The 13628-nt window shown below is 39.4% G+C and overlaps 1 protein-coding gene across 3 annotated transcripts in view; it reads right to left on the bottom strand.

Annotated features, from left to right (window-relative positions):
- LOC100747564 (sushi, von Willebrand factor type A, EGF and pentraxin domain-containing protein 1) overlaps positions 1-12797 on the bottom strand; it is a 51859-nt gene extending 39062 nt beyond the window's left edge. For 2 of the 3 annotated variants that reach the window (XM_012386292.3, XM_003489913.4), the window contains exon 1: positions 10967-11340. The gene's annotated coding sequence lies outside the window, so the exon portion shown is untranslated. Of the gene's footprint in view, positions 1-10966; positions 11341-12352 lie in introns of those variants that run through there. The other variant, XM_024368030.2, reaches the window with a different exon arrangement.
- Positions 12798-13628: the final 831 nt, after the last annotated feature.

Consider the following 13628-nt stretch of genomic DNA (forward strand, 5'->3'; position numbering starts at 1 on the left):
TGTGAGTCGTTCGCGGTTCTTTGGATGAATGGGCCGACACGTGACCTAATTACCTTACGCGTTATTACCATGTGCACCATAAACGAAGCACGCGTGTCCTTTCGTGGATCACCAGCAAGATCCTTCTCGCGTCAGAGGATGTGATCTAATTTCCGGTCATCATCGATGCGCTCGTGATCGCGTTGTCCGACTTGTTACGTCCCACGGCTAACGGGAATACGGTCGACTGGCATGATTAATAAAAACGCGCTCGCGCGCGCCAGCGTTTAATAATACATCGCGAAGCTAACGTTCGCGCAATTAGAATACCATCGTCTTTTATCAACGGCTAGCGGAAACTAGAGCCGATGTACGACCATGTTCGCAGTTGTTCGATTTCACAATGAGTTTCAGCGTTCTTTAGACTTACAGCTAGTTGGAACGTTGTTGAACGCAGCGGTTCACCAAAGTCTTTGGTCTCTTATCGTAGATGACTCGTTTCATTTGGAAAAAGCGTTTCGAACGAAACTTGATTCGCCTCGGGGTGGACATCTTGCGACGGCTTTCGATGGCTTCGAGATTTCAAGGATTTTCTTTGCTCTTTTTAAACGGAACTATACATTTTTCTATATACCAGTCGATGTATTTCCTAATTCTGTAGAAAATAACTCGATTCGTATACTATTTACCATAGCAAACGCACGAACCGAGATTATATTCGTTCTTCCAAATAACAAACGATAATATAATAACAAACAATGATATAATATATTCTCGAACAACAGACGAACGCCTCAAAAAGGAACATGCTTAATACATTCGTAAATAAGCTTTTCACTAATAATTCAAAATTCAGCGAACGAAGACACCATGACAATCTGAGGGATGAACAGGAAGTGAGAAGTCAAAACCGAGCATCGATTGCGAATTCAAGGAGCAACGTCGCCGTATTCATTGGTTGGTTGGTCGAAATTGCTTTTAACAAGAAAGTTTCGCGTGAGCGGCGAGGGTAACGCGAAATTAAACGCACGCACGTAAAAACAGCCGGCTTCGTTGTGTGCAACGCGCGTATAGCGAAGATAGGGTTAAGAAGAGGGCCCCCTCGTAACAAAGCCGGCTCTCCAACTTCCTTCAGCCGTGTTATTCCCACAAGAAAACCTGAAACCTACACCTACTACGAAAAGCTGAATCCTTGCGGTGCGCTCAACGTCTGACGCGTGCAAATTTCTTTTTTAAACGGAACGTTGTACTGTAATTCGCGGCATACATCGTGCGCATCTTGTTTTAATAAAATGGTATAGAACGATTCATTTGGAAATTGAAGACTATGGTAAAAACGAAAAACTACGGTACCTTTTGCAGTGGAAGATCAACGGATCGACCAATCTTTTTTTTCTTACGATTTATTTCAAGATAGCGTCGTTCAAATCTTCTCTATCCGAAGCTTTGTTTCACGAAATCCTTAGAACGATTTATCGTATCTCTTTCTTAATGCAAATATTTCTTTTTCCTAAAGTTGATTTCATAAAACCTTCGTTTCAATATCAAAGATAATTTTGATACTATTATTTATGTGTCTTTTCCACGACTCTGCAAAAATTCTCGAATGCGATTTCAATCTTTTCCGTAACTCGAATTATTTCAGAATAATTTCATACCGAGGAATAATTTCAGATCGTAGCTTCTGCAAAAATTGTTCCCAAAACTCGAGAATTCTCTTTCCTAAAATCATCGCCGTAGAATTTCAGCTTACCAAAAAACTTTCAAACCTTAAACTGTCTACGTACGATTCCTCGACCGAACTCGTCACACCAATTCCCAATGCAAAGTAACTACCGACGATGAGGAGAGAGAATCGAGAGGCCAGAATCGAGCGAGCAAAGACGCAACGTTCTTCGAGCCTCTTTCGTCATCCAGAGGCAAGAATTATTGAGCAAGCGCATTCCTAGTTCCTCCAGTCTTCTAACTTAGAACCTATCCAACAACGATAGACTAGCAACAGGTGAATTTCCCACTCGGTTATATCGAAACCAGATGTCGACACGTGTTTAATTCGATCCTCTCGTATTCTCGAAGAATTGCATAGTTAAGTAGATCGCGTAGTTAGTAGAAGACGATTCGACGGTGGTCAGATTAATTCTCGCTGAATTCCACGGCGTAATTATCGACTCTAGCAACGTTCTCTACCGGTTGCCCGGTTTTGCTTTTGCTACGTACATATGCGCGTCGACTGGCTCTACCGTTAACGTCGTTAATATTCAACTCATTAGTACGATGAGCTCTGCGAGCGCGATTATTGTCGAGTTAGTAACGAACGAGGAGCGACGATCATCGCGAGGGACACCATTAGATATTTTTATGTATGTATTATACGCAACAGAGATAACTGTTACGATTGAAGCGTATTTTTATGCATTTATGGGAAAGCTGAAAGTGAAAAAGCGTGCCTAATAATAAGGAGAATAAAGGTACACGTAAAATGTACATAATAAGCAAGAATATTGAAAATACCCAAAGTATAATGCTCTGTATAATGCGTAACAGAGTAAACCATTTTTCCCAGGATCCATTTTTTTAATTATATTCATACAGATGTATGTTTTCGATCTAATCGCGATTATATCGTTGGCAGAATTCGAAACCGATCTGGAAACGTATATAAAAACCACGAGACATTTGCCATAAACATATAGTCGCATTAGATTTTCGATCGCAACGTGTGTTATGCGACACATACGATATATACCGTAGCTACGAAAGGTAATTGCACGTCGTTCTATTCATTACGAAGTTTACATGCTAATTAGTCAAATTTAAGTATTATAGGTTAAATTTGATACTTTCGTATAACTATGAAAATGAAAGAATGTAGAAGCCGACAAGAAAAAGAACGGTTTATTGGAAAATAAGGGTTAATGCAAATACTTCCTGTTGCCACTATACGCGAAAGCATTTTACGATATAAATGTTCCTGATGGACCGTATATCATGGAAAAGACCTTGCAGCGATATTTTATACACGAAGCATCAAGGTTAGTGGTTATTATGATTCGAGAATAGATAACGTCACGTTGCTGGTCGCAGCAACGAGCACGTTCGTCGTAACAGGGAAATTTGTTTACTGCTCGTTTAAAATGTCGAGAAGACACGTATAAATGTATAATAAACGTATAAGAGGAACGCCTTAGTGAATGCCAAGCGTATTGTACGGGGTGTGTCGGTGTTGTGCCGCGATGCGGTCTGACCACATTGCAATATTATCTTGCAATGATATTTCGTAACTCTGGCTTTTGAGTTTCCGTTTCTAACGTGGTTCGAGCGAAACTTTTCTCTCTGAATACCCGTTTTCCTTGATAATTACGTGAAACCATTCGTAACCAAGGCATAAGGTAATTTAATTCGTTTCAGCCAAACGCATGTTCCATGCTTTTACGATTAAACATCGTGTTCGGTCGAATTTGTGGCGTTTCCGTGGAATTTATCAGCTTCAAATTTTTCTTCGTCGTTAATTCTAAAGCTTGTTATTACACCATGAGTTTGAATTTTATTTTCTTATATCTCAATGTGATTTGATTATTTTCAATTTCCATCGCGGTCCCCAAAGAAAATTTGACAACAACGAAGCAAAGTGCACGAAAAGTTCGTCTAACAGAACAGGCAATCGATTTCGCCGATTTCTTGCCAATCGACCGACATACTTGAAATATCCGGGATACGGCTTTCTTGTCGGTTCACGGAGCGGACACGGCTCGCGAATTTACGACACTGTGCTCAGTGTGCGGTGCAGTTAGTCCTGATAGATAGCCTGAATAGCGCTTCGGTAGCGCGCAGGGCGTGGTCATAGTTGCTTGGTTCCATGGAACAGCTATATCCACGTTCCACCGTGTTGGAAAATGTTTAACGATCGGCCGCAAAATCGTTGCAACGAGAAAGCAACGTTGATATCGCGTGGTGGCAAGTACTTGGATTTTTGGCTTTCTTCTTTTCTCTCGCCACTAAATACCTACATACCAGTGGGACTTAACTTTTTGGTTGTGAGATATTTGAGAGTATCGTTCGATAAGTACATACGTACGAAGTAGTTCGCGAAAGTATTTAAATATTCGTGGAAACTTTTTGCGAATACATCATCCGTGTGTTTTATATAAAATGCTTTTTAAATTCCATTTAAACGATTATCGCGATCTCGTCGGTCAGATTTGAAACGAATTCGAGAAGTTGCAAGATATTTGTTAGAAACATACCTACACTTTGTTAAGATTACCAGAGTATTTGATTAATTATTTGCTCATCGTATTTATTCATTGCACACGTCGTATACTAAACCACAGTTTGTATGCGACCATCTCTAACTCTGCATGATAAGTGAGCAAGTAATTTGGCGAATAGTGAACGTGAAGATGTAACGCAGGAATTTTTTTTATTTTATATTCTACGGCGAATGGTCCACATTCGGCTAGAATTCATCCATTTAAAATCATTATGCAATATATAGGTACTTTGAAGAGAAACTTATCCGAATAGAGATTTAAATTCGTTGGTTGCAACGAAGATAAGAATGTATGATATGCTGCCTGGAAGATATCTTGATGTCTTGTAACCCTGAGATCTTCGATATCTTTCACTCGTAAAAACGTCATTGTTAAAATATTACAGCTTCTGTACTGTGTACACGTAACTTTTATAAAGAATTTTTTAAAGATTACTCCGTTCTCGTTACCTTTTTAGAAGCCAGATTATCTCGGTTAACACGTTGACCTTCGCGCCAATTCCATGTACGTAGTTCTCTATTTTCCCACGAAAGCTGCGATAGATTAAAATATACCACAGCAATAAGATTTAATTTCACCAAAATATTATATTATATTTCCATACTTTTGTTTTTAACCGTGTTATCTAGGTCGTTCGCATTGTCCGCAACTTTTTAGTCCACGAAATTTATCTTCCTTTTATTATATTTATTTTCGTTATAAAAAATTTAACGACTTGGGTCACTGACGATCCAAGTCGTAGCAGTCAACGTGTTAAAGAATCGAGAAACATAATCGGGCGAGAAGCTGCCATCGAGTACGACGAAACGTCGTCCTGGAACGCGATTCGAAATTTGTTACGCGATTGGAATGTCTTAGGACGATGGTACCTGTCAGAAGATAACGGTACCTTAACCAAGTTACGCCTCGGTTCGCGTAAATTTGTTGTTTAAGTCACGATCCGTGCGTTACAGACCGAATTTTGTCGCGTTCTAGTTAGATTCGATTATATCTTCTTCTACCGTGCATCCTGCTAACCATCGTGGGAAGATGAAGTCGCTACTGGAATTTAACGCAGGACGTTCAAGTACCTACGTTTGTTTTATTTTATTTTACCTGAATTTAGTTTAATTTAACTTCAATTTACTTTATTTTATTTCATTCTAAGTGGAATCTTGATTATTATTATTGGTCTCAGCACAGTTTATCATTATTATTATTATTATCTATTTTATTTAAATTCACATCTACTACCACGTTCAGTGGTACGTTGATCTCGATTAAAGTTAGCAAATAGCGACCGAGATTGAAACGCTCCATATAATTTTACGATTATTGCGTGGAATGTGTAAATAAATTTTAATCGTAGAAAAATTGCTAAGATAGAGACACGGTAATGTACTCTTCGATGTAATTATTTTGTTTAGTTGCATCTTGCAGCGTTGCAAACGTGCCTAGGTTAAATAAATTCCTTCGGTGAAGGGGTTCGGATCTCCAGTATATTTCTGACTTAATCCAAGTAGGTTTATTAGCATTATATTATCAAAATCCTGTTACATATGTCGTCACAAAGATGATCGCAAAATAATTTATATACCTGTAGTATCAAATTAAACCTTAGTAGTAGATCGAAACTAATTTTTCTTATAAATACGACACGCTTTTTTTGAATTCTATGTCGTAAATGTAACTCGATATCGCAAAAAAAGGATTTAATGTGTTCGATCTAAATCGCTAATAGAAAAGAACATCTTTATCTATAAGTCAACGTGAAGTTCTGTTCTATTATACATCTTTTTTAAAATTCACGCATTTAAAGAATAATTTAAAGAATAGTCGGGTCAATTACGCAGCGTAAAGGTTGTCGATCTTAATTTCTCCTACATGAATCCTCCGGATCTAAAAATCTAAACGTTAATCCCCGTTAATCTCCGAACAAACAGTTTCATTCTCCTACTTCTATATTTTTTTTTCCTCCGTTCGATAATAAAATCAAACGCTTCAATAGCCGCGTTATTCCGTACCTAATTACAAGAAAAACAAATCCCAATTATCTATAATTACCGCGACCGATTCCTTCGACGTTCAAACTAATAAATAATTCCACGTTCAAGCAACGAATACCTAAATAAATATGAAAATGAAAGATTCAATAACCTGGCCATTATTGGTGCGGTTATTACGAAAACGCAAACTCCAGCCATGATTAGCCGAACCGATGAAAGAACTTGCTAAAAGAACAATCGAGTGGATGATTCTCTCGTTGCTTGCGATTCAATGCAAAATTATCGAGTTCCAGTCTACATGTTTTCTAACCAAGAGGAAGTCTCAAGGAAATTTCGTTGGGCGAAACAGGTCGATGTCAAACGGTCGAACGAAACCGTAACAAATAGGCTGTTGCAGAGGTTCCAAGACTCGCCTCTAACCGTCTACCCACGCATTCGTCGAGCATAACTCGCCTACCTGGCCTAACCCAAAAGCCACATAATTCCAGCCACGTTTTTTCTTACCACGTTCGTATAACGACCGGTCATGTGGCCAGGACTAATCTAAGGAAAGCAGAACCAGTTGTACCTGGTCACTGAATTCCAAAGTAATCTATAGCTGGTGTATAGGCGTTTTCACTTGTCCGCCGCTATTAGGTACATATCTCCGATGGAAAAACGAACGAACAGCGATATCGAGGTTAAATGTGTAGTGTAAGGTGTACAGGATGTTTCACGTAGGCTGGTATGGATGCAATGCCGTGCGAAGGATATGGTAGTTGGAATATTTACCAAATGGGAATTTTGGAGTTTTTAAGCCGAGTAGAAAGATATAATTAATTTTAATTTTGTTATCATTTTTAATTACCTTTGCGTAGGTATTTTCAATTCGTTCGTTATTAAGTTAGATTTCGGATGGAAAAAGAAGAACGAACGACGATATTAAGAGTGTTCCAGATAATTAAACGATCGATGATGGATTTTTTTACAAATAAAATAAAATACAGTATGTGGAAATTACGATAAATATAGTCTCTTATTCTTCGTCATTTTCTTTCCAATATTTCAAGCAGCTGTTTCCTATACTTTATATCCCCTTTCCTCTGTTGAATCGTTGCAAATAAAACATCCTGTACGTGGTGTGCAACATTTAGGTCAAGGCAGTAGTATTTGTCGAAACATTCTTAAATAATTTGCCGAAAGAAATCATAACTATCTAGGGATTTATTTGTGTTATTGCAAAATCGGTGAGATAAATAGGCTAACAATTTTGCACGATATTTTATTATAACATATTCGTTGATTTTTATCGACTCGATCATGCTGTTGTTTCATTACCTCATCCTTTGACAACATCCAACGATTACATCTTTATCACGTACTTATTATTTTCATCGGACGCGTTTATATAAGCACACGACCCGTATACGCGGATGAAGTTAGACGATGAGAAAATATAATAATTCGACAACAAAGATTCTACATTTTTTGCTGATCTTATTATAAAAATTAAATGTCCCATGTTATCGTTCTACGAATATTTGAGAGTTATTTAAGATGAATTTACAATTAAAACTAGAACAACCAGTCTCTATTATGGTTAAAATTATATGATACGAGAATAAAATGGATATACGTAATTATATTTTAATCTGAATAAAAGTCGACGTTAATTATAACTAGGTACGATATCTACGTGTCTTCACGTAGTAATTGTTAAATTATTATTTAAATTATTATTCAGCCAACATTCAGCGGTACTAAATCTAATTAAATAAATGTAAATAAATATACGAAAACGGATAAAACGAATGTAATATCTTAAGTTGAAATAATTTAAACGACAATGGCTAATAGCGCAGCTATAACTTTCTATCGTGCACGCGAATAGACCAACGAGCAAAGAAACGAGCGCAAATTACGAAGAAGAAAACGGTGTATTGATTCAAATAAGCTTTCCATTTGAGGAGCTAGAGATTTTTTTCCGTTTTTATTAACAAAATTGTAGGCGATTTTCTTAATTCTCGTGGTCGGTCGCGGTATTAGACAGTCTATTCGCGTGGTCAAGGAACGTAGAACGCTACGGGGCACTCTCGGATTTCGTCGTTCGAGGAACGAGCTTTCTCTTCCATCAATTCAGCTCCGCCATTCTTGCGCGACTTCTAGCTCGCGAATTTTACGGTACGCGTTTTATGTTCTAGCGACGAACCGGTAGTTCCTGTTCAGGACGAAAATGGTGGCTACATTGTTCTCTTATAAGGAAGAAATCCGCGAGGAAGGCTATTTTTTATAATTAGGAGAGATTTAAACATCTGGCTCGATAGGAACTTGGACCGATAGCAAAGCGAAAGACCAGTTTAATGGGAAAGATTTAGTTTGCTCGTTTGAGAATATAACGTAACTTTACGAATACTCTTTTCTTATTTATGCAGAATTATATTTTTTAATGGATCTTCGACGAACTAATTACAGACGGAACGAAGATTTTGGTAGGAATTGAAAATCAGTGAACAAAAGATCGAAAAATTAATTCAAAGTATTTCTACCACTGTCCTAATTTTTGCGCTCGTATCCTTAAGTCTTCCCTAGCGCTTAGTTTTATTCACTTTGATGCTGTAAACAAGTTCCACCAATCAGATTCCGAATTTCACGCTTCTCGAATTTTCTGCATCGTAAAATTTTACAGCGGAGATCAAAAAATTGATAAAATCGACGCACGATTGTCTATGCATCATTTTGCAACAACTTTTGCAAATATCTCTCGCGTGCTTTTTCGGTACGTTTTGGTCGATTATTTTCCACGCGTACAAGATAATCCGATCGATCGTTTCCTGGATAATCTGTATCGATTATCGTGTCCTGTACGAGGCCACGAATTATCTCGATATTTACGTACAAGGATACGCTATCGTCAGGTGTAGCTTTAAGGATCGCAGTGCAATGTAAAATTTTATTCGTAGCATTTTATGCTACGAATATTTTTCCAATGGTTTGAAATGAAAATTTCTGAAGTTTTCGATCTTGCGGCGCAACCGAGGCGAAAATGAAAAACGTAGCATTACGGGAGATTTAATGTACGAGCCCGAGGCTTCCGTTTCCACATTTTACATAGCCGGAGTCGATGTATGCGACAGCTCACTGAGCAGAACGAAAATCGCGCGAGTTCTGCGCTGAAACGAAGTCTAAGAGAAGAAATAAGAAGGAACATGCCGTTTCGAATGCTCGAACGCTCGGAATAGAACAAAATGAAACGTCAGAGAATGCGTATCTTGCATTTCCTATCGTTCTTTCCATCCTCTATCAACTCGCAGTAGCGATTATCCTCGTTTTGTCTTCCTCGATACATTGTAACCGAACTGCAGATGTTTATGCAAATTCGTACTTCAGATGCGGAAAAATTGCCATAGTCTTTGGAGTAATTTAATAATGGGTCGTCGCGTATTTTGCATATCGTTTATTTATTTAAGAAGAAATGCAACAGAATGTTGTATATTGTCCTCATCGATCGCGTTACGTTTATCGTATTCGTTTCTCAAAATTTAATCGAATGTTATTTACAGAACTCTGAAACAAGTTTATCGACAGAGAGCATGTTTGAAACTAATTGATTCGATGAATCGTCTATCGATAGCTCATGAATGTTTTTATGCGAATTCGTACTCACTTTCATAGACACAATGCAAAAGATCAAACGTAAATAGAGATACGTTTCAGTCTCTAAATGTTGCAACAAACAGATTACCCAGTGAAATTCTGTCGTTTTTTATAATAACAATTTCTGCACCGATGTAACGTTTCAAAATTAAACTTCGAAGAAGACATCAAAGAAAGCGGTGCACTTAATCTTCGGATTTAACTAACGTTAGAACCATCCTTCTTCCTGCGTTCTTCTGCCAACGTCCATCAAAACGAACCATATTGCGGTATATCGAGTTCAGGCTCGTTAGAAACTGTTTCTAATTAGCGTCTTTCTAACTCGACCAAGCCTAACCGTATTACTCGCAACATCCTCATCAGCAACCTAAGCAACATCGTTATATCCGTAACCCTAACTCTACTAAAAATTCATCAAGATTGGCAACAATTCTCAAACATTATGTATAAAAGGATAAATTGAAAGGAATGTCTCAGGATGAAAGTCTCAAAGTTTCATTCTTCGAGCTACGGTCTCAAGGCTTCCTCGAAATCAAAAATTCATCGAAAGTGTCAACAACTGAATCTCATACTCCGAAAGAACAAATTCAAAGAAAAGTCGTACGAAGAAGATTCTAAGTTTCCGATATTAGAACCATTTTTTATTGAATTCACTTCAAATTTTCGGTAATTTTCAAACGTTATCTCTCTGTAAAATAAGTTGAAAGCAGACTCGAGAGAAAAGAGTCGCACGCTTCGAATCGCAGTCTTAAGGTTTCTTAAATTTATCAAAAATCTTACTACAAACCTTCCAAAAATTCGTGAAAAGTGTCAACGATTGTCAAATTCGCGCGTCAAAGGATAAACCCGAAGCAATGTCTCGCGACGAAAGTTTCAAGATTCCATGCTTCCAATCACGGTCTTGAGACATTCTTAAATTTCCCGTGAAATTTACCGAAAATATTTCAAAAATTCGCCAAAAGCGTCAACAGCTTTGAAACCCACGCACCGAGAGACGAACTCGATGCAAAGTCTGGCGACGAAAGTACGAAGGTTGCATCCTTCGGGCGAGAGTCTCAAGGTTTCCTCGAATTTCCTGCAGTTCCCTCGTAAACTTACTTTGTTTGTTGCTCTCCTACGTTCCACGCCGCGATCCCTGTCCTGGGTACATGTACACGGCACAGAAGGTCTCCGCGCGAGTCGACGACAATTCACTGCACAAAACCGAGCCTCGAGTGCACGCTTGAAGCAACGAACAGAAAACACAGTTGAACCGTTGGAAAATCCTCTTTAAAATTCTCGACGGCCACAGTTTCGACGCGAATGGCAGAACGTCGATGGAAAAATCGATCTGCGATCGGTCCTCGTGAAAAAGTCTCGGATAAAAAAATGACAAAGGGAAGACGAACGAAGAGCAGTTGGATTCAGGGTCACGGAGCTCTTTCCCTCCGGCCCACCGGTTCGAAACTGAGGAACCCGGTTCTCTCTCTCTCCAGGTGAACGGCGCGAGTCACCTGAGTAAGAGGCTTCTCTCCTCGGGAAGACACGCCGATAGGTTGAACGAGGCGAGGGAGAGAGAGAAAAGGAAGCAGACGTGAACGTAGGCGAGCTGGAAAGGCGGAGGAGAAGCGGACTCGGCTTGACTCGTGGCGTCAACGGAGAAGGCCGAGCGAGACTCAGCTCCTTGTTTGTTTATCGACGATGGAATTGCACAGGGTTGAGTCTCCGATCTGTTTCCATGCGTTTCGAGTATACGGGAAACGATCGGTTTACGCAAAAACGATTGCACAGCGCGGTTGCACTTTGCACCGGTGCACCTATGAAAAAGTTGTACGGTATAACGATAGAGCGTGTTAGGCGGTGCAACGTTTTCTACTATCATTTTTTTCTAACTTTGCTGGCAACAGAATTATAACACCAGTTAGAAGCTAGAAGCAGCCTGTATGGTGGATCTTTTGGTCGAAGAAAAACGATCTAGGAATAATAATTTGAGTGGATGATAGTTTGGATTTGCCAACGAGGTTACTCTCCGATCGGTTCCGGTGCGTTTCGAGTTTCGAGCGTACGAGGAATCAGTTTGTGCAACAAGAAGTTCTATCGTACCAATTAGAAAAGAGATCAAAGAAGATGAAACTGCACCTCGCAAACCACAGCAACTACGTCTGTGGAAACAGTCGTGCAAAAGATTCAACGAGCGGCTAGTAGATGCGACCAGTATGGAAGATCGTAAAAAATTGTTTTCCCGATAGTTTTTTCATTGGTCTTCCATATTTATTATTTCTACTCTTGCACACAGATGCATTTCCTTATTCGCGTTGCATCTTGTTCGTTAACGCGTTTTCTTCGTAATATTCCCTCTCCTCGTATCCATAAAGTTGCTATATAACGTAATAAGACACAGGTACGAGACATCCGACGAGACACAAACTTCGTCTCTCATTAACAAAACGCTACTCGCTTGTTCAGTAGATACACGAGCTCACTCGTTCACAAAATACGACTTACCACGGTGCCGACCAGACATCAAGCTTCCAAACTCTATCGATGATCAACGACCTATTCTATATTCGATCGCGTCGAAAAATCATTTGGTTCCTCCGTCGGAGACATCGACGCTCGCATAAGAAAGGTGGTTCGGTGACTCCGACGCGTGGTCGCGTTATTGACATTCTCCGTCCACGTTTCTACATATGCAGCCACTTTATAATTCGCGTCTCCTATTCGCATCCCAACGTCAACTATTCGTATCTTGTAATTTGTAACGTTTATTCCGTCTCTGTTAAGAAAGCGATGCAACGTTACCGATCACCGCACGAACTCGCGTATCACCGAATCGACTGTGTCGCTACTTGGTGCTCCAATTTGGAGTTTCATTGTACTTGCTGCACTGTTTACGTTTCCCTCGTACCACGCTGATATTCGATACAGTCGGCGATCGTGACAGAGTGAAAACTGCGGACACATCGTTTCCGTGATACGGTTTCGTGGTAGAATCGCGATCGTCGTTGCACGTAGTCACGAACGACGTCATAAATAGCCGGAGGCGAGCGGCTCGTGTGCAACTTTAACCCGACCGATTAATTTCTGGCCTAACAGGATACCTAGCCGGTCACTTGAAATACCGAGATCGCGATATATACACGTAGCATCCGCCAGGACTAATTGCATAACGGGCAGCCGATTTTTTTAGCGGTCGATAAACGATGTATAGGAATACGTAAGTACACTCCTCTGCACAAATTGCTACGTGTTTCGTGGTCTTCGAGAAGTTTTATCACTCCTTTAGAAAGAGAGGGTATTTTTGTAAAAGGAAGTCTTCGCTGTATCTTGTACTCGGATAATTTTTGAAATATCCGAAGTTGAAATATTCGAGAAAACCGAATTGTCTTATTCGTTTTAGTAACAAATTCCCGATTTTTTGTCCAGTGAGACAGATCCATTTTTAGCAGGTTTCCTTTATGACCATTGACCGCTGAGTGAGCGACGTGTAACGCCAAATTTGGAAGAAAATATAGCAAGAAGTATAAAGATTAGAAAATACCTGTACAGGCTTCTACGAATTAATTTGCATTACGATATTACACGTAAAAAAATCATTCTCTCCGTGGAATGGAATAAAGTAGCAAGTACGTCGCTCGATATTACTGGTATGAGAGAAAATAGTGTATTTGCACGAGTGATTAGCGAAACATCGTTAAGATCGCAATAACTTAATTTTCGGAATTGATTTCCTGGCTATAGCAGGAGAGTTTATTCCGCGCCGGTAAATCCATTAAGCGGC

This window comes from Bombus impatiens, unplaced genomic scaffold (genome assembly GCF_000188095.3).
Source record: "Bombus impatiens unplaced genomic scaffold, BIMP_2.2 scf_0382, whole genome shotgun sequence".
NCBI lineage: Eukaryota > Metazoa > Arthropoda > Insecta > Hymenoptera > Apidae > Bombus > Bombus impatiens.